Below are 19,307 nucleotides of genomic sequence, written 5' to 3' on the forward strand. Positions count from 1 at the left end.
CAGTACAGCCATTCATGTCTGATATCCTGATGGACTGGCAGGGGAAGATGTGAACTCAATGATTGGCAGATCAGTGGAATCAATCTCTGGTTTTTGGTTATGAATTAGGTTTAGTGGCTTTCACAACACACTGAGATCACAATTTATTCCTTTTCCTGTAAATCTTCAAGAATTTGGCATGAAATGAAAAATATTGCATGAATAGTAATAGTTTTTTTTCTCATCCTAACTTCACCTCTCACTTTTTCTCTTCCTCTTCTGCACCCTCATCCTTCCCTCAGGCAGATCATCCTGTCTGATCTCCTGTCACAGTGAACCCTCTGCAGTGTAACAGAAGTTATTATTGCTGCGGGATTTTCATACTCATTGCACATTCCTTGGTTTGAACCCAAGAGTCCCTTTAATGAAAGTTAGGTTTTTTTAACCCAATTTTCCAGTATTTTTATACATTCTGTCAATGTTGGGTTAGATTTCACAAGGATTTAAGAAGCATATATCCTGCAAAATGACTACTGAGAAGGATCTGCAAGGAGCAAGAACTGTAACATAAATCCTTTGACTGATTAAATAAATACACTGATCCATTAATCATGGCTTAATTGAACTAACAATTACTTTAAAAGTAAAGCTTCAGTTTCCCTCTAGAAATGACTGAACAGCACAAAATCTCTGAAATACAGTTTTGGTGCACCTGTTGACTAAAAGAGAGTTTAATTGAGTGTGAACATGGACATGAGCATGGTTATTGGTGTCAGACAGGTTGGTGAAACACACTGAACAGGACTCTAGTTTCTAGAGGGTACGTCACTGATAGATAAGCAGGGATGTCAAACTCAGAGTACATCATGCGCCATATACAGCCCACTCTAATATTAAGTGGGGCATTGTTTGTTTTTTCAGTAATATAACGTAGAAGATCGGCAGAAAAGTGATCGAACTAATTGAATCATTCTGAAAAACAAAATGTGCTTGAAATGGCACTAAGCTATAAAAAACAGGCTAATACTTTGAGTGTATGTAGGTCACTACTCCCCTGCACTACATGCTGCAGTTACATTTACTGCGACCTTTTTTTTTTTTTTTTTGTAAATAAAGCCAAATATTTTTGGCTGATAATAAAAGACAAGCTGACTCCGCTAAATATCTATTTACAGTCTACCAGATCTGTGATTCAAATTATATTTGACATGAGCTGACCTTGTTCCAAACACCCGAGTTTGCCAGATGTGGTTCAGCTGAGTGAGTCATGAGGTGTTTAATCAAAGTATAATATGTCATGAAAATTAGAAACAAGTCTTTGAATGACTTTAATAGACTGGCAACATGTCCAGGGTGTACCCTTCCTCTCTCACTGTGACCCCTGAGATTGGCTTCAGCTCCCAATTAGCCTGAATTAGTTAAGCACAAGAGGATGGATGGACGAGTTTTGAAGTAAAGAGGAGTGTGTTCAAATAAAATTAGGAACATAGACTCTTAAAGGTTTTCAGTTACACATAAATGCAGTAAATATTTTATGTATCAACATAAAGTATAAATACATAACTGATGGAGTAGCAGTTCACCAAAACACATAAAAGTATCAGTTAAGTTTTTAATAGCTGATCAAAGCTATTGCTATATTTTCCACTTAAGGGAAAGCACAGGTGTAGTAATGATGGCTGCATTCCACTTTGATGATGTCACGCTTTTGCGTGTGTTGGCTCATTGTGATGGTGTACTGAAAAACTTGTGTGTAAGTGAGTCATTATTAATTCACCCTGTGCTTCCTCCAAAGAGAGGAAGCGTCTGTGCAACACAGCATAAATTACCATAAACATGTAGAAGGTTTTATTTAATTAACCAGGTTCATTTTAAAACAGTGTTTCTGATTATGTGACTTTATTGCTGCTCGCGTTTTCTTTGACAAGACTTCAGAGGGCTGCCTGATATCCGTCAGTTGTCCTTGCAGCATATGCTCGGGCATGCTGAGAAATATAATGCACACATCTGACATGTGGACTTAATGCACTGGGAAATGGAGCCAGTGTAAATGAATAACAATTAGACGAATATGCTAATTTCACTACCCCACTTTCCCTGTGCTGTTGCCGTTCCGAAGGACTTCAAGTGGTGTGTATGTACACATCCTTATTGCGCTCTCTGCTGCATATCAATAGCTGTACAGTGCTCCAGGCCTCCTGTCTCATTGCACCTCCTCTTCCATTTTTCAGCGCTTTAAATGAGGCTTTGTCTGTGCATCACTGCGGCGCTTAGAGCACTCCGTTCACCTTGTTTAGTCATGATTTCCCACCTGAGAGAGGAGTGCTGTTTGATCTCATTTGTTGAAAAATCACATGATGTTATCAAGTCTGTACCTCCTGCTGTTTCTGGGGCTGGTGGATTGGTGCTGGATACCTCCCTGCCTGCATTGTCAGTTTTGAAACAGCCATGTGAAGTTTTCCACCTTCTTTATTGTTAATCATTTTATCTACTAATGTCACCAAGAAAATGGAGGGATAGGATTCCCATTTAAGCATTTACCATAATTTCAGAGTCTCTGTATTAAGAAGTGCGATTCTTATGTTCTGTACCAGAGGGCATGCGTTTCACCTCCTTGTTGTATTGTCATATATTAAAATCAAGTACAAGTTCTCTGTCAGTTTTCTAAAAAACAAACTGGTTTCAGGGATTCTTTGCTCTGGATGTTCTACTGGAAGAGTTATAGATTTATACTTTCACTTTCTTTTAGTATGTTCCCAAAACACAAGCAATGCCGTATCAAATCTAAATATGGACAGATCTATTTTTTTTATTAATCTGTTGGCAAAAAAGCCACAGAACATCTTTCAGGAGATAGCTCCTCTGAACATGGAATGACCGCTGATCCATAGCAACTAATGCAATTGGAAAACAATAGGAATCCCCCTCCTTTTCTGTCTCTGTGTGCCTTTCAGGCTGTGTGTTTAGAGCAGCAGCAAAGGAACCCGGGTGATGTTGTCTGATTCGAATGGGATCAAAGCAGCTGTTCATATCGGAGCTGCCAATGTGAAAGATATCAAAGCAGCAAGCAGACACACTTGTGCAGCGATCTAGTTCACAAACACACACACGCACGTATGCAAACGCAAAGTGAGGTACTTTGTGCACATTTCTTGGCATAAGAGCTCGCAAATAAGAGTGCAATGCACAAATGTACTCTGCGCTGCTATTGAGACTTGTGGCAGCTTTTTATAACAAATAGGGGGCCATGTTGCAGAGATATGTCGCATATGTGTCGGTTTTCGTTGTCTTATTTGCAATGTGTCTTTATTGTGTGAGTCAACGTGACTATTAATTTATGTGTTATGTGCATTAAGTGCCCTGAGTATCGAGTGCTTTTACCTGCAGAGGTTTCTTTGTGGAAGCCTTGCAGGTTCTTTCGTGATTACCTGACTTGTAGATTCATGCATTTTGAATGAAGGCTTTCTCCACAGTTGTGGAGCCTCTCTCTCTCGCTCTCCCCCACTTTCTGCGTCACCACTCTCTTGCTTTCTGTCACTCTCTTGTTCTGTATCCCAGCCTCTCTCTCTATCTGAGGCATGAAACCATCCTCACTCGCCCTCGGCTAGGATCATTTTTCACCCCAGCAAACGGCCGCAGGATTCACACATCCACGCTGTTTCTGTTTACTTCAGCATACACATCTTGAGGGGGGAGGTATGTGAAGAATACGTAAGTGAGTTTGAAATCCCCTAAACCTGGACCCATCTCCTGTTGACGGTATGAAAAAAGATCGCCTCTCTACCTGCAGAGGACACACACGGACCTAACAGATAAACATGAATCTCTAGTGTTTACTAGAGATGGACCGATCCGATATTACGTATCGGTATCGGTCCGATACTGACCTAAATTACTGGATCGGATATCGGAGAAAAATAAAAAATGTAATCCGATCCATTAAATATCACGAAAGCACCTCACAAAACTTGCAACACGCCGTAACTCACCTCAGAACGTTAGCAGTCGGAGCAGTATGCATCACGTGATAGAGCGGCTGTGGCATGCGGGACCTGTCGGTGCTCTGGATAGCATGTGGAGCTTCGCTAGCAACCCGGCATTTCATCTCCGACAAAGTTATCCCCGAGAGAAGTAAAGCAAGTGTGTAAGTCCATCTCTGAATGTTTGTAAAGCATTCCTGCGTTAAGCTTACCAAACGATATATGGAGCAACTGCCTCTTCTGGCTGCTACTTCAATCATGAAACTGCTTAATGATCAGCTGATCGGCTTTCCGTGTCTCTGGTTTGTTTTTGGCCCACTTTGCACCAGAAAGAGGAAACCAGCGGCTGAACAACAGCAGCACGTTTAAGCTTGATCAGCTGTTGTTAGAATTTATTTAATATTACTTTCTACTCGAGGATCTTTTTCTACGTAGCTGACACTGGTAACTGTGCAGGGGCGGATCTAGCAAAGTTTAGCCAGGGGGGCCGATAGGGCATTAACAGGGAAAAGGGGGCACAAAGACATACTTTTCTTTCTTATTCTCATTTAAAATGTTTAGCTTTTAATAAATAATTATCCGAATCTTACACCCAAAGTTTTAATTTGATGTAAAATGAATAGAAGTCAATTACTGTATATAGTAACTGTTAAGTCTAATATATATACCCTAGTAAGCTATAGTACTTTTTCCTTTGGGAAGGTACCATCTGTGCAGTCTGCAATTTTGTTGAAGAAAGATGTTGAATCTATTTAATATTTCTTGAAAAATAATTGATTTCTGTGCATTTTTTTTTTCACACTGCATCAAATTAAGGTTGATTACGTCGATTAAGCATCATGAGGTGGAGCGTGAGGGGTGGTTCCCTATTTTTTATTTATTTATTTTTGTTGTTGCTGGGAGTTGGAACCCTATTAGTTAGGTTGCTTAATATTTACGCTAAGTACTCTTTAAAATACCAGAATAGGGAGGATGGTGTAGGTTTAAGTTTATTAGATTGATCAGTATTGCTGAACTATGAAATTTATTTTTTTTTGCATATAGGTATAACAGAATAGCTTTAGTGTAGTTGTTGTTTTAAACTTGAGTATGAACTTATACAAAATGCAGCAAGATATTAAAAAAAAAAACAGTTTTGATTAAAAAACACTATATCGGATTCATATCGGTATCGGTATCAGACATAAAGTGGTATCGTGCCATCTCTAGTGTTTACAAGCAGACAGACTAATGCACACTTCGGGGATACAGGACAAAGTATCATCTGGAAGAAATATATATATTTTACCACGAACACACTCAGAAATCTTGGTACAAACATAGACTGCGAAAAACTCAAAGATGGACAAAGATAAAAGGACAAGGAAGAAATATGGATAGAAGAAATGAGGTGAAGAAGAGATTAAACACATCTTTGGGTTAGATCATGCTTGCTAATCCCTTTCCTTACCACCTCCACACACACACACACACCAAAACACTTCCCTACATTCTGATATTGCATTGGAGAAGATTGTTTGGGTGCATAAGTCAAGTGTAATTCATTAGTTTATCTCACCACTTACCATGTTTGCAGCCTCTTAGTGGCTCTGGTTTATACAGAGAATGCTCACTCCTCCACTGTGCCTGTCACTTGAACACAGCATACCCTACAATCAACTTTCCAGCATCAGATTTTAATTCTACACGTCCAGTTGACATTTTCATCTAGTCAGATATGTAGCTTTAAATAAAAATACCTCAAGCAGAACACATTACTTTTTCAGCTTGTTCTTTATTCAGTTTTGTGACTCATAGTTCCTCATATATAAAAAAATAAATAACCAACGGAATTTTTTTTACTACCCAGAGGCTTCAGATTCAGATTGGGCCCAACTGCACACAGTAGAGGAGAAGGGTGCATGTAGTGTGTGTGTAATGGTAAACACAAGCCATAGTTATTCCCTGCCCTAAACAAGGGATTTTTGTGCTTTAACCAAACCAAACAGAAACTCAAAGTAAAAAGGCAAAATCACTAAAACATATGTACTACCTACCTCAATCTCTGGGGTTAAAGTTCAGCAAATGACTCACGCCATCACCTACTTCACCTCTGTTGAATAAAGACTTGCCACGATTGTTTCAGCAAACACCCATATGTGTTATATATACCACCACCACCACTTAATGTTGTAAGCCTATTGAACCAGCTACAAGGAGGGGGAGAGCCCATACAAGCTAAATCTGTGTGAGTGATAACAGTCATTTAGCCTAATATTTAGCCTAATGGGCTGATAACATTTAAAGCAGGTGCATGAAAAAGAATGGCAAGAGAATCCTTTATCTTGTGAAGGCAACGTTATGAGTCACAGCTGAAGTCTGAGTGATCGGCCACATTAGCTCTTTACAACACTTCCAACACAGCAGTATGAAGCTGAATTAGATTCCATGAAAAATCTCAACAACAAATGTTGAGAGTGCAACTGCAGGTATCTATTAAATAAGAACAAAGATAAAAATAGGATGTGCAACATATTTTTAAAAGGTTTAAATAGGTTTCTTAACAAAATGTGGAATTTTCTGTAACAAACTTTGCATGATGTGTATAGTACAACATGAATTAGACACACTTAAATTTTACAATATTCATTCATTCAGACCTCAGATGTTTTATTAACACTTTCCCGAAAACATCTGAGTATCTCTTTCATAGTGATAAATATTGTCTTCGTTCCCTCACCCCCAGCCAGTCATTGTGGATGGCTGCCCCTCTATGGGCTTGATTCTGCTGGAGGTCTCTTCCTGTTAAAAGGGAGTTTTCCCTTCCCACCATAACCAAGTGCTTCCTCATAGAGGTTCATCCTATTGTAGGAGTTTTCTTCCATTACTGTGGGCCTTTACAATATAACGTACTTCAGGGCAACTGTTATTCTGACACTGTGTGTGTGGCGCTATCTAAATAAAATACAATTGAACAGGACTTGGATACTTTATTCCAAATGTCAAAAATGATTATTTTAAAATAAATTTGGGAGAACTGAGTATCCCATATTTATGAAGGGTTTTCCTGTATTTGCAGCAGCATACACTGCAGCTGTATGTCTGTCCATACACTGACCGCCACAACCTCTTTCAATATTGACTTTGCCATCAGATGCAGAATATCACCTTGATGTCTGCACTGATCGCACCTAGAGGTCACTGATAATGATCAAAACAATTCCTACTTGGAGGCAGTGAGAGAAGGTGTCTATGCACTCGCACTTTGCACCCTCCACCTCTTCCTGGCTTCAATTACTCAGTGTGACAGCATTAGTGTGAATAATGCAGCGCTTCCCTGCCCTGGCCTGGAGTATGGTGCACGTCTGCATGTGCACACTGACATGAAAGAGGAAGGGCAAAGGTTCTTCTGAGTGATCAAAGCCAAAAACTCGCAAAAAGATGCTTAAACAGCAGTGTGTTAATGCACCAGTCATCCAAATGAGCTTAATCTTTGAACTGGTACATTTTCCTTCATATGTTGCCATATATGATTTTGCTTTTCTGATGTAGTTTTGGAAGGTTTTATCCTCATGAAGCTTACATTGGTAATTAAAAGACGAGAAAAAATATAGGCTGAAAAGATTATGATCTGACCTAATGGTGAAATAGTTTGAAGGTGAGGTTATATCCTCTCACGCTGCGGTAAAGCCCTCTTAGCTTAGTATGTGTTTGGTTAGTCATATAGGGTAGACTGTCACAGAGGCCACTGGTTGATGGATGGCACTCTGTTTCATCTACACTGCATCCATCTTTGCAGCCTGCTATCCTCTCATCCACTTCACACTAACATCATATCTCCAATATACAGTCCCTCACAAGCCTGATCACACTGAAGCTATTGGTGCATGATGATATGTCACAGTCTGACATGTACCTTTTGAATATTGTTTCCACAATTGTAAGACACTCCAAGTTGATCTATATATGTATCTGTTGAACTCAAACTCTTTCATGGCATGCATTTTTAATTTCTCTCTGTTATTTGGGCTGATTGGGATGTGATGAATGTTTTTCTGAGAAAAATGAGATCCACATATGAGGACATTCGTTTTAAATTTTGATAGAGCAGTGGCAGTATAATGTCCCCGTAAGTGGATAACAGGCCCTTGTAGAGCAAAATTTAGTATTTTGGACTAGACAACCCAAAATGTGATGTCCACATATGTGGACGCCAGGTCCTAGGAGGTTAAGAAACTCTTTTAATATTGTTACCCTGTTTTAATTTACCCAGATCTCTTTATGAAAAATAGAGAAATGAATGAAGAGACCAACTTGAAAACAATAATATGTTGACAAAAAAAGCAAAAGGGGGAATGAAGGGGGAATGGTGCAAAAGGCATAAAGAATATGATGATGATGATGATGATGATAACTCCTTTTCAGCTCATAGTAAAAGACAATGAGGGATTTCTCCTCTTCAGTTGGTGAGCCATTCCCCTCTCAACCCTCCCATCTGTCTCAGTCACCACAAAATCAGCGATGGCGCAGAGAAAACACCATGCTGTAAATGGGGAAGGATGGATGAGTAAGAGAGAAGAGATAAATTAGTGTGTGTGTGTACTTGTTTTACTACATTTGTGGGGTCTGATAACCAGGAGCCCACTATATTTGTAGGATACAACAGCTTTTGGGGACCCCACATGTTTCAAATTTCAGGTAGACAGCCAAGGTTTGGTTTTAGAGCATTGGGCTAGGAAATGCAATGAAGGGTCACCATAAAGAGAAGTGTACAAGGATGTCTATGTGTGTGTGATTGAGCGTGTATGCACACTGCATGCATTTCTGTGCCTAACATTAATGATTCATTGTCATCCGTCTCCCACGCCCTGTCTACCAGACTGAGCCGGGTAGAGTTATTAGCTTTGTACCATGTCTGTGTGAGTGCTCATGTTATATTTATCTTTATAGTTACCTGAAAGTGTTCGACTTAGCACAAACAGGGTAAACTGAGGTAATTAAGAAATATTAAGCACGACGATTATAAACTGTAAACAGTTCCTATTGTAGTGGGCTTGTTATAGTAATTACTTTAATGTCGTCTTCATCACAAGAATAATTAGCCTTCGTTTTTACGTCCTAAATTCCTTTTTTTGGTCCTGATGCAAATGAGGAGCTTTGACCTTCTAGCTGTAGCTCTGAAACATAAATCTGACTTTTTAGTTGCAAAAAATAGATTTTTTTTTAATCTTTATTTTGAACATGTTGAAAAAGTACAACAAAATAGAATTAAAAGAGACAAATGAACAAAGCAAAACAAAAGGAAAACGAGCAACCACAACTCCAAATAACATTCATGTTCAAAAAGGAGCAGGAAGAAGCATAAGCTTATTTAATCCCACCCCTTTTCCACTATCTAGTATCAATAGACTACAGAAATACCTCCTTGCAATTAGATTGCTACATAGCAGTTGTCTTTAACCTCTCTTTGTAACCTTTGTCACTAGCACGTGTACATTACTTTCACGGTCTGGCTAAGCATGTCCAATATTCTTTAAAAAAATGCTAATATTCAGATAAATGTTGCTAGTTGATATCATTATGTTTTGGGGCAATAAACCACTAAACAATCCAGTGCTGTCCCTGTTCTGCTAACAACACCTCAGCAGTGGGACCATCCTCTGCCTCATTTCCTTTCTTTTCAGATTAAACATACATGTGTAATTTTTCATGAATGAGTTAAGTTAAGGGAAGCATTTCAAGAGAAACAAAGAGAGTCAGATATGCAGTGATACTGAAAACAAAACAGGCCGAACCAAAAAAATACAAAAAAAAACCCAGGAGGCTTCTGCTGTCCCAGTGATTTTTGTGTTTTGGGTGGTGGCGTGTGACTAACTTAATGGGAACTGTTTCCAGTATGAGGGCAGCCAGAGGCTCATTTGGGAAGCAGGCCCTTTGTTGGTTTCCTAATTGGTGGGAATGCAGTGAAATGGCCAGCTTTATCGTCTGGTTGGCTGAATTTTTTGAAATACATTTAAAAAGTGAAGAATGTGGCCCTAAGGTCACAGCTACACAGGAATCATTTCAATAGAAAAAAAGCATGTATATTCAGACCCACACACACGGGGAGGGAAAAAAACTCACTTGAGTGTAATAGGAGGTGGTTTATAACGTCTTCACCGGAGAAAAGAAATGGTCTCCTGTGGCAGTGCAATTCAAAATATTCAGAAATGCCCTTGTGAGATAGAGACAGGCATCCGGGTCTACTGACCAGATTTGTGGGTTTGGCTTTTAAAGCCATGTGCCGCCTTTAGTGTCCATTTGCATATAGATTTCAGACTGGAAGCACTGCAGGGTATTTAGTCTTTAATGGGCATCAGTCTGCTCTAAAAACTTCTACAAATAATCACCGTTAATCTGATTTCTCTTCAGCTGCATGTGACCTCTGTGGTGTGTAGAACAATAAAGCTGTGCTTATGCTATAAATGACACTAGTGCATTAATGGGATGTGTCTTTCAAGCCAAGGACAAGCACTTCATCCGCACCAGAAACGAAACCCGAAACCTTTTTCATCTTTCTTTCATGCAAGCGGAAAGCGAGGTGAACTTTTCCATACAGACCGTTGCTTTAGGCGACCTGATTCAAAATGTCAAACTTTAATGTCTGGAGCTGTTCTGTAACCTTCTCTGAAACACTTTCCATACAATATGTTCCTCTTATGTGGGGAAAAAAACCTCTTTCATGGTTTCCTGGCTTATCAAGCACACACACACACACATAAATTCAAAGTCATCTTAAAAGGCCAACTGCAACTAAAGACATCTTCGCTTCCCCCAATTTTCCACTGAAGATCGATTCACATGGATTATAGGATGGTGGTGTGCTTTCAAGAAGACTTCTAAAAATAGACCACGCAGAGCAAATGCCCCGTGTGCCTGGCATCCATGACGCCCATCGACGCAATGACCTTTCTTCTTAACATGACCATCGTTGCCTTCGTTTCCTATCCTGCTCTGCCCTCTCATTCCCCTCCGTTGCTCCTCTCTCCTGCCTCTGACTGGTGACAGTGTATCCTGATATCTGTCCGGTGTTGTCAGGCTCGGTCCTCCTGCTCTCTAACAGGCTGTTAAAAATGACACTTCGGTACATTGAGCTCTGGCAGCTTCAGCATTCAGGATTACCACTTTTTCTCCTGTTTGTCCTTGTGTCAAAGTAACTCGCAGAGAATGTCTGAGGTTTGAATCAGGTTAATGACCTCTATTCAGCTCACCCTTCCCTCATTTCCCACTGACTGATTTTTTTCTTTTATACAGCGTACGTGCATAGCTGACATTATTATTCAGCTAAGTTTGCAATTACTGAGCATATACGGGGGTCAATAGGGAAAGGGCATGTCTGCAAGATAATTGTTGACGGAAACGTTTGCAATTAGGACTGATCTTCTCATTACAGGATAATCTCAATAATAACTTCGCTACATTAAAGTATTTCTTCCACCTTTGATGCTGTAATATTGGGGATATAAAAAAAACATATTTCCTGTTTTTTTTTGTTTTTTTTTCTATTCAGTTATTGTGTAATCTCTAAAATCCTTTTTATTTGACTGCATTTTCATTTCCTTGCTGAGGTGTTTGATGACATTAAGAGGATAAAATCAGGGCTCCCACAGTGACCTAGGAAAAAAAAAATCAAAACACCAGCGATGCCATCTTATTGACGTTTAATTACAACCACAAGCTTTGTAGTTCTCTCACACGACATTTAGTTAATTCATTTTGTTTACATGCTTTCACCTCATTCAGCCTCTAATCATATTGACTGTCCATGATTTTTGGCTTCAGATAGCTGCTCAGATAAAGGCTGCAGGGAGCTGCAGTTTTCATTATCAACACAGAATAGCCAGATGGAGGAGGACTTGTGTGGTGGAAAGCGTAACTGCGGTCTATTCTGTGACAAAATTCCCCACATTGCTGGGCTGCTGCAGCGTTCTGCCTCTCCGCATGCTCCGCTTAAAATCCCATGTGGTGCTCTAGCTGTGCAGGAGGAGGACTCTGAGAGCAGATTATCTCCTTTTCCTATATGCTCTATACAGTCACATCAAATAGTATGTAAATGCACCACAGCTGGTGTTAAAAAAAACCTTCTTTGTAGCTTTCTCATTTCTCCAGATGGCCATGTAGCTTGTGTATGGAGTGGCTTAAAGTAAATATGTCTGACATCACTTTTAACAGACCTACATGTGCAACTGAACAGCAACACACGACGACACATCTGGCCAGCTGTTACAGGAGCCAAATTGTGGTCAGTGCCCTTACTTAATTCTCAAATGCTCAATTACTCCACTGTGTACGCGCCTTAATTTTGGTTCACTTTTGCTAATTTCTCCAAATGTTAATCATATTCTATTTCATACTGTATGACAAGCAGTAAAAGCATTACTGTCATGTGAAGGCTGTGTGCAGGCAGGAATGGTGGACCCAAAATGCAGACCTTTGGGTCCACCAGCTTTAATGCTGAACTCAAAAGGGTAACAAAACTAGGAATACAAAATAGGCTTCCGCAGACAGAACACACAGCAAGATGTAGGTAGATCATGACACCGACAAACTGAAACACAGGGCTTAAATACACAGAGGGAGCAATCAGGGAATGGGCAACAGGAGGGAAACACAGCTGGGGCAAATCAGGCCTAACGAGACAAAGGAAGCAAAACCAGACATGAGGCACGGACTTTCAAAATAAAACAGGAAACATAACACAGACACAGACTCGCAGGCAGGCACTACAACAGAGGGAACAGAGACGTGGGACCAGGGCAGACACAGACACTGACTGGACACGGGGATATAGCAGACAGGGGCGACTGCAAGGATTACACAGAGACATAAACCATAAGACAGAACTCTAACAAAGAAACCAAAGACTAGAAATGATAAATAATATAATAAACTCAAAACTCTGGGTCAACGACCCAGGCATCCTAACAATTACAGGCTGTTTTTTCCCCATTATTTCAAACTGTAAACACAGGAAGAGAGAGATTAATGAAGAGCCCAAATTGCTTGAGCTTATAGCTCCAGGTAAGTTTACTCCAGGTCATGAAGCATGGGATAGTTTCTGGTTTTCCTAAATTTTATCCACATGCCATTTTTGTGTATTTGGATCAAGCTGTAACTTCAAAAAAAGAATTGTGACGTACAGACATGCCAAAACTACCGTCCATCCAGTAGAAAATTGCACTGTAGAAAAAACCTCAATGGAAAAACAAATGCTTCTGGTCAAGACTTGTCACTTTAAACCAAAGGGGGTGACCCACAGGGTCAAACAATGTAAAATATCTTACAGGTCAAGAAAACAACCACACATCTACAATCAACACAAACTCTTTCTTAATTTATTCCTAAACTTTTGCAATTAAAAAACACAAATATCTACACTGTGTAGATATTTGGGGGCTCAACTTCGCCTGAGTTTCGTATGTTCTTGAGCAGCATATTTGAGCCTCTTTTTGTTCAAATAAAGTATTCTTCAAGACGTGCCTGTGCTGTGACAATGTGTGAATGACAAGGTAGGTAATCCATGCCAAAATTGCACCATGAGGGGTGAATTTCGAGCTCCAATTGAAACTCAAACCCTCATGACTGATAAACTTTCAGTCTGTCCAAAGACTTCAAATGCTGTATTACATTTATCTGTACAGTAGAGCAAATGCTGTTTGCAATACCCTGTATTCTGCTAGTTATTAGATAATATATGGTTCTAAATAAGATATCTTACAGTTTTAACATTTCACAAACTAAACTTGTAAACATTCTGCATCAACCTCAAGGAGAATATTAAATGTCTCTCATGAGTAAACACTGATTGATCTAGGCGTCACTTCATTCAGAAAGAAATTAATTAAGCTCAGTGTCTAATCCTCCATCGATTAACTGATTTTTAAGAAAGCCATTTTGGCAGTGCATAAGTAGCATAGTAATTTCCATACTGTGCCCTGGTCTCTTTCAGCTGCCAGCACTGAAAGGTGAAGGTCTAAAGAGAGAGCTGAATGATAAAAAGTAGGATGGACACACATGAGGCAGAGAGATAGGGAGAGAGAAGGATGATAGCTTTAGGCCATGAAAGAAAGCTAGCAGAAAGAAGCAATGGAAGAGTAAATTTTCTGCCCATTGCTTAAAGCTGTCTGTGCTTACGTTTGTATACTTTTTAAAGATACAGATAAGTGAAATGAATGTGCCAAAGCACCTTACTTTGAACCTGAAGCAACTATCCAAGTTAAATCCTGTGTATATTTAAATACATGCAGCATGAAAATGCTCCGGTCATAGTGCCCTGTTCATTAAGTGACCTCCTGCTCTTCCTGTGATATATAGACTGTATCCTAGAAACAGATGCTCGGTGTTCTCTACAGACCCTGATCATATGGTCAGCGCTCTCGGACTTCTAAATGAGTAGCATGCAATGTGTTGTTTGGGTTGTTATTCTACCCGTATTTGAACATCATATCTGGCATTTTATATAATATATTTCCAGCTGAGGTGTGCTTTTAAATGAGCACATTATTTATTCCAGCAGGAACAGAAAGCATGCAAGAGAAAGGATGCAGAAATAATAATAAAAAGCACACACGCACTCACTAAATTAGAAAAGGAGAAATGGTGCATGAAATACAAATACGCCTCTTACCGCCTTATTAAATAATGTATTCTTTTTATTTTCCTCTTCCTGCCTATCTAAATGTCAATCACAGAGGAACAGGCAGTTGATCAATATTCATGCTGCTTCCTGGAAAGGTTATGTACAGGACTACTGCTGTGTGAGCGCTGTTTTCCTGCCTCCTGCAAGCCACATGCTGTTTTAAATCATACCGACAGGTTAGTACGGTTCTGCCCAGGTTTGCAGAAAATCTCATGGGCATTGCAGTTGACCCACGACCTTGTCCTATTCTGCCAATGCCTATATTTTAGTAGCATGTCTTTAGTGCTGTGATATAGTGAAACAGACAGCATTGCTATTAACACCAAGCTGAAAACGGTGCCAATTATTTTACAATGCATTGCATATATACAAAGTATAATGTAAAATAATCAGCATTTTTCTCAGCTTTGTGTCATAAAACCTGTGCGCATGACCGGCTATATTCCTTAAAACACAGATAAAAAGTACAGGGACCTGAATACTAAAATAGATTTAGGTTTCAACTATTATGATTCTTTCCAGTTCCATATATTATTAATTATTAATGTTCTTAATCTTTCACTTTAGTGAGCGGTAATAAATACTGGCACTGCTGCCCCTCATTTCATTTACTTTAAAGCCACCCTCCCTCTAAGCCACCTTTCTTCTAATTGGCTGCCCCTAACAAAGAGAAGGTTTTGAAAAGGAGGTGGGCCTGAGTGTCTGAGATGATATTCAAGACATCCCATATTACTGACATTATGTAAAGAGCATGAAGTAAACTGCTAAATGAATGACTATTCTTGCCAGTATATTTTGTGTGTTTATTATTAATAAACACACAAAGAAATTAAATCATATATTAAATCATATGGTATATATTTCCCTCTTGTCCTGGTTTTATTTCCACAGTGTGCATGTTAAATCAATCTCTCATTCCCACTTCTTCCTCCTGGACAAATCTAATCTGCACAAGCACACCACTGTAGAAGCAGCAAAAGATGCAGATGAAACACATTCATTCTTGTTGGGACCGTTTTCTCCTGGTGCTCATATCATAAATTACAGTTAAATTCTCTCCCTAATCAAGCTTTGATTCTTCACCATAGCTTGCAATATCCAAAAATGTCACTGAGCTAAATGTTGTATCTTGACAGCCTCTAGGGTTGCTGTTGGGGCCCTTGGGTGACCTAACATTCCTTTGGAGAGGGCACAAGTAATACACTGACAAATGTCAATCGAGGTCTGGGCTTCTATGCTTAGGCTGCTGCCTATGCAACTAGAGAATGGAAAACTTAGTGTAGACTACTTCAAAATTTTATGAGGCAAAAAAATGAGTTATTGAGTTTGTGGAACGAAAACAGGATTGTACTGTATGGAATAAGTCATTGAGCTTTTGTCTCAGACCTCACAACCTGGGAGCTTTAACCTCCCCTGCATCAGACACTTTGATCTAAACCTGGAGCTGAATACAATCTCATTTTTCATCTTTTCGTCTTACATTAACAAGATCAATCACGCCACGTGCCTTCAGAAGGGAATGTGGTTTGTTTGATGTGCTGCAATAGTCAACCCCCACCTTCCCTTCTCCTTCCGTTGCCTCTACAGTGACTTCAACAGAAGCTGAACCAACTAATTAGAAGGCACAGAAAGTCAATTATGATAATAGTTTCCCTTTTCTGGGGGAGGTGGGAAGTCAGCAAATCCAGCTACTCTTATTGCACTTCTTTGACGTACTGTTATATATATTTTATTTAGGATTCACTTAGATGTGCAAATTGGTTTCTGAAGTACAGAGGGCAAACGGGGTAGAGAAGAAGCCCTTTTAAGAAATGAAGCGCTGGTTCCAAAGCTTCGGCAGGGAGTTGAGCAAAGTGATGATGACGGAAGGGTAAACCTAGCGTCAGGAGACCACAGGAATCCCTCTTATTCATGCAGCAGCTGAGCTTCAGGGAATCTCTTAGCCTCATTATTAAAGTGCGTATGAGTATTTGCAGAAGCTCACACAACAGTGGAGCTCTTGCTTGAAAGCCTCTGCTTATCCACTCTACTCTGCTCCCTTCTTCATCTTCTTTTTAGATCAGATCACTCCAGGGAAGCAATGTCATGCTTCATTCATCAAGACGCCTCTCCCTCTGTCCTTAATCCATCTGTCTTTTTTTAAAGGGAGCGCTTGACTATAAAAAGTTTGTGTCACTGGTATGGAACGAAGCAGATGTCTAAGCTGGGGATTGCATTTACTGGTCATCTGTTTTTTGTGCCAGTGAGACTGGCAAACCAAGGAGTGAAAGCTCTGGGCCACTGTGAGGCAATATATATGTATATATAACATACAACCCCAATTCTAAATAAGTTAGGATGCCGTCTACAATGTAAACCAATAACTTATAAATCTCATAAAGCCACATTTAACCCCAACTCTCACAACAGACCATAGAAAACATATAAAATGTTTAAATTGAGAACATTTGAAATTTCAAGAAAAATCTAATTTTGAATTTGATGGCAGCTACACGTCAAACCGGGCAAGTTTAGCACTGCATAGCATTCAGAATCTTGCACACAGAGATTTGCTATAAATGATGAGATATTCTTTGCTATTTCACATTGTGAGACAAATGCTGTTTTTTCCAGAGTAGTGAACCCATTTTTATTTCAGACAGTCTTTGCCTCTCTAAGATGCACTTTTTTATATCCAATCATGTTCTCAAAAGGTTGATTCTGCTCATCTGGACGTAGCGTTTTCAGTGGGAGAAACGTTTCTCGCTACGTCCAGATGAACAGAATCAACCTTTGGAGATTTGCTTACCTGGATGATTGAGAATGCATCAAGACCTCCAGTTATGTTGCTGACCTGTTGCTGAATTAATTGAATTAGTTGCAAAATGTTCCTCCAGCTGTTTTCTTTTTAGTACCACTTACTTAACCTACTTCCAAACATTTTTGAGATGTGTTGCTCATATAAAATGTTAAATTAGCATATATTTTTTAATGAAATAGTAACATTTATGAGTTTAAACATTTAATATGACATCGGCACTGGATCCTTTGGGTCTCAGTCCATGGATGGGATTTTCATAGACTTATTGCAGTGCTTGGTTGGATTAAAGTCTGGGTCAAAGATTTGGACTCTTTGAATGGATCAACAATGCAACAAAGTGTTGCCAAGGAGTTCTATTGTTGTTGGTCTGCAACAAAGTTTATGTGGATTTTATGTGTCCAAGTAATATCTACAATTGACAGCATCAACGTTCTCCCAGAGAATAATTTCACTCTGAGATGATCAGTGTTAGTCTTATTGGTCTGGTGTCAATATCCTTGGTGCACTTTCGGTATGCCTTTTTGAAGATGTTTTGAAAGGGGACAGATTTTTTTTAAAGAAAGCCAGAGGCAGCATAGTCTAATTAACCACAAGTTTAACTGACTATGGTGGAAACTATTAGTGTGTTAAACAGTCATAATTTCAGAAAGAAAATCCACATTTCCAGGTAGTACTGTGGCTTTTAAGAAAGTAGGGCATAGCAGTAGTGACAAATTCCAAATGGCCATGGGGTTTAGCAGACAGGCAGTGATACTTATTTTCATTTTGCTCTATACATAGATGCTACTCAGGCATACAACTTCATTTCACCATTGCTTTGCAGCACTTTCATTTCCTTCAGTATTTCCTTCACTTTAAAGATTGCCCCCGATGCACCAGCTCATTTCAGAAATGGACCCTATTTGTAGTGCTCCCTCATATGACGCCAGCTCATAACTGCGTTGCACTCGCAGATTCATGTTTGTACCGCCTTCCCCGAGCCCATATGGAGATGAAAAAGAGCCAGGCCTTTTTACTTGAGCTCGGTAGCCACCGTTAAATTGACTGGGTTGACCCCGTGGCATGAAATTAAGGAGCTGAGGCCCATTGAGCAGCCCAGCTGATAGAGGCAGAGGATAATAAATCCAGCGGAGGGAGGTTAAAAAGGAGGGAGGAGGGGATGGATGTGGCAGACCATGTAGCCTCAGGGACACACCACATCCCTTTATTAGAATAGCTATTTTCGCCCTCCCTTTTCCCAACCAGTCCACTCATTGAGCAGAAGCACCAACATGCGCGCGCATTAAAGAACTCTGTCATGTCTGTTTGAGCTCTCTCACTTTGCTCTTTCATAATATGGGAAATAGAGCCAACGATATGTGCAGCATGGTGTCATATTTGCACAGAGAACTGTGTGCCCGCAGACCTGAAGCCTGTTCATTCATATTAAAGATAAAAAAGCAGACTATTGAACTTTTGTTGGGGGATATTTTCCACTGCTGATTTGGTGTTGTCAAAGCATAATTAATCAATTATTATGTACCACAGGCTTTTAATGTATCTGTTTTTTGTGCACAAAATGTTGTAACACACACACACACAAATGAAATTGAGTTGAGACAAATTACAAAGGAAATGTTCGTCATTTATTATGATTTGTTTTGTGAAGACTGTTCCAAAGGCAGAAACATACAAGCCCTAACTGTGTACTATGATGTATACAGTGCGTTTATGTGGCTTTCTTTGCTTGAACAGTGAATATGTCTTTGTTTGTCCTCCCATGTGAGTGACAGTGGCATGGAAAAGCACGAGGAGAGCAGGAGGGACTGCAAGATAAACCACAAAGTTGGCAGAGTTTCATGCAATCCAATGCAACGCTGGCGCAAAGGGAGCGCGTTTTCTGAGGGATTTT

General features: G+C 39.7%; 1 protein-coding gene across 3 annotated transcripts in view; it reads left to right on the plus strand.

The window, feature by feature from the left end:
* Positions 1-19,307, plus strand: part of myripb (myosin VIIA and Rab interacting protein b) — a 129,040-nt gene that overhangs the window by 81,613 nt on the left and 28,120 nt on the right. The window lies entirely within an intron of this gene.

This window comes from Mchenga conophoros, linkage group LG9, assembly GCF_057382185.1.
Source record: "Mchenga conophoros isolate Kocher_MC1m ecotype Shallow Benthic linkage group LG9, M_conophoros_male_GT1.1, whole genome shotgun sequence".
Taxonomy (NCBI): Eukaryota; Metazoa; Chordata; class Actinopteri; order Cichliformes; family Cichlidae; genus Mchenga; species Mchenga conophoros.